Source organism: Palaemon carinicauda, chromosome 17, assembly GCF_036898095.1.
Source record: "Palaemon carinicauda isolate YSFRI2023 chromosome 17, ASM3689809v2, whole genome shotgun sequence".
Lineage (NCBI taxonomy): Eukaryota > Metazoa > Arthropoda > Malacostraca > Decapoda > Palaemonidae > Palaemon > Palaemon carinicauda.
The window spans coordinates 133,222,103-133,225,647 of record NC_090741.1 but is presented as its reverse complement, the minus strand read 5'-3'; the positions used below and the strand labels follow the sequence as shown (position 1 = coordinate 133,225,647).

Here is a 3,545-nt window from a genome sequence, read left to right as displayed (position 1 = left end):
TTTAAGATTTACTAAATGTTCGAGCAACTGAATCTAAACATTAAGGATAATCTCATTCTTACCAAAGGAATAAATAAAACAGTCCTGTTGAGTATAAGGAATTTATTATCTTTGAGTAGTATAAAATTTGTACATATACAATAAGCCTCAAAATAAGCTATGCACACATACATTCTATATATATCTACAGAAGTAAAGAAAAGACAGGGCAGGAGAACACAAGCAATGAAATACATTATTTAGAAAAAAAAGAAACATTGATATCTGAACAAGAGGAAAATTTACAGTGAAAAATTATATATAATATATATTTATATTTATTCTTTTTCTATATATTCATATATACGAAGAGCCCCTTTTTTTCCAGTTCGAAGGCTTAGGACGAAATGTCAGAAATACACCGATCATAGACTGACACACTTCGGGAGAAAAAGGCTTTAATTTTTTTTTATTTGCCTCACATTTATATATATAAAACGACTCGCTGACTAGTACAACAAATATGTTATGATCTCAAGGTAGAACTATTCATAATTCTCACTCAATAATGTCTTTCATCTGGTATAAAAAATGGGGAGTAGAAAATCAAATAATTTCAATGGTTTTGTACACTTTTTGAGATTCCGAATAGTTTTTTTTTTCCCGGCACGTCTTTTGTTTCCTCCGGTCGAATTGATGAAGTTGAAGAGACTGCAAGGCATGTACTCCAAAGAGACTTGAAACCTGAGAAGTATAGCTACGATATATATATATATATATATATATATATATATATATATATATATATATATATATATATATATATATATATATATATATATAATGTGTGTGGATGTGCAACTATGAATACATATAAAATCATATGCATATTTGTATCTATGTTTGAAACAAGATGAAATAAAGAAAAAAACATCCAATAGGAACACCATAACCTTCATACCATATAATATAACCATCTCTAGATTATACTGAAATGTAAACTTAAGCTTTCGCACTGTAAAAAGCTGCCAGAGCAAAGTTCGCTGATCCAGCTTTTCCCAGCCTTTTAATTAAGTCATCAACTCAAGGGTTTTGGAAGACAATCTCGGGGGTTAGGTGATGATATGCTTCAACTTACAAACATGCTATGGTCCCAAGAACGAATCAATGTACAAAAGGTCGTTTAACAATTAAATAGTGCTCTCAGATATACAATTATTCATGCAACATTTTCTTTCAGTTTTGTTCAATGCATGTTCATGACATGGTTTCGTTTTCTTCAAAATCTCTTTTTTCCTTAATAACGAAGTCTAGAGCTTCGCTTTTCGCATTTTTTTTAATATGCTTCATGACGTTACATTGATACTAACCACTTCCATTAAGAGCATTTTACAAAATAAATGACATAAGTTTTGTTTCTCTCTTTCCCTCGCATATAGATGGATGAATTTCACGCGAACTGTGAGTACGAGAGACTGGCCCAATCTATAGTAAAATGTCTGACGCATTCCCACAGTCTTCACAGCCCTACCAGTTCAGGAAGCATTAGATATAGCGGAGTGATAAATGCAATCATCACCTGTATCGGTAGCATGTCAATGCACATATTAAAGCACTTTTCTCATTTACAGTGTAATTTCTTTGATTAGCTCACTATTGGCACCAGTCCTATGCTAAAGAGCTGCACTGTCCGTCTGGTTTTCCTGTGGGATGCACTGGTCTTGGTTTGAGTTACCTGATGGGATATGGTTTAGTGGGTGAAAGCCATTGTTGCTTGGGGAGACGCGGCTGACGTCTGGCGGGGTGTTAAGGGCACTAATGTGATTTGGGTATGGGGAGTGGTTGACCGAATTTGTACTGTTCAAAACGCTGTTATGATTAGGAATGTTATTAAGTTTCTGGTCATCCTCGATCACTCCTTGAGACCCTGCAATGTCTGTTAACTCGTCTATTGTTGTAATTGTTGCATCATGTTTTTTTTTTCAGGGGAGTCTTCGATGCAGGACTGTTGTTGGTTTTGCTATCTTTGAATTTCATGAGCTTTTCCTTTTTCTCGGGATCATTTTCGTACGTGTAATAAAAGGCAGAATGTCTACTATATAGGACAATACCAGCAATAATTAGAGCTAACAACGAGAGAACAAGGGCACATGCAGCAACAATTACCAAATGCAATTCTTCTTTAACCATTCTTTCAAGTGTCCAACCTATGTCTGCATCTTCAGAGCGAGTCAGTTGTCCTCGCGGCAACTGGGGTTCTTCTGTTATAGCATTCAAAGAGGGCTCAACCCAAGTTGTCCAAATTGCAGCTGCCGGAGGAGTGGTATAGGGACATTCAGGTAAGTCCCCATGAGGAAGGAGAGCTAGTTCAAGACCAGATACTCCTTTAGGCCCCACACACTTTAGGCATGTCCAGACCCTAGGTTCACTACAGCCAGATTCTTGGTCTGGAGCATCTTGGAGCCATCTCAACAGAGGTAGAATATGGCATGTGTCACATTGCCATGGGTTTCCTTCCAAACGGAGAGTTCTAAGTTCACTAGCTGCGTTAATAGCGGCCACCAGCATGCTATCTAATCCCCAAATTGCATTCATGGATAGGTCGAGAGAATAAAGATGTGGAGCATTGTGCAATACATCTGTGGACAGTGAAGTTAGATAATTAGCTTATATATTCAAATGGCGCAGATGACGGGAATGTCGCAGTAGTTCAGGAGGAAGGCTTGTCAACCCCATGTCCCCAAGACCCAGGTGGCGAATTTGGCGAGCCTTGGGCAAGATAGATAATAACTGGTCAACATGTAAAGAGTTACCTGATAGATTAATTTCATGTAAATCATCAAGAACGTCATCTAGAGCGTTGTTTTCTAAATGGGCTAATCTGTTATACGCTAAGTCCAGATGCTTCAGTGAACTGTTGAAGAAAGATCCAACTTCTAGACGACTGATTCTATTATGGGAAAGGTGGAGGTGTGTGATGGGTGACCCAGAAATGGCTCCTCTTTCAATAAAAGATATATGATTTCCACCTAATCTCAGGTGAATCAGATGTGGTAGGAAATTTGAGGCTATTCCGGGTGGTACCTGCGTTAAACGATTCTTGCTGAGATCAAGCTCACGCAGTTCTGGTAAAGTCTGGAGAAGGCTGCTACTGATTAACATTAGACCACAACCTGAACAGTAGAGTTGCTTCAAATCGGGGACGTCTGTAAATCTCTCTGGCTGTAAATCTCCAAGGGGGTTGAAACTAAGATCAAGTCTTTCTAGCCTGGCCAAGCCAAAGAAGACTCTTGGCATTAATTCTGGAACCATGTTGTTAGCAAGCGAGAGAGTCCTTATGTGCCGCACATGCCGGAAGACTGCAGAAGGTGCAGACTGAATGCGATTTAGGCTCAAGTCCAGATGACGTAATGCATCAGCTCCTCTGAAGTTTGTATCCATCAAAGCGGAGATATGATTTCGAGTAAGGTTGAGAACATGTAACTTATGAAGGCCCCAAAACGAGTGAGCCCCCAATGCAGGAATCTTGGAACGTGTTATATGAATTTCTCCGAGTTGTCTAAGGC

General features: G+C 38.5%; 1 pseudogene; it reads right to left on the bottom strand.

Annotated features, from left to right (window-relative positions):
- Positions 1-1,417: 1,417 nt before the first annotated feature.
- The window catches only part of LOC137656177 (platelet glycoprotein V-like), a 2,441-nt pseudogene continuing 313 nt past the window's right edge, over positions 1,418-3,545 (bottom strand).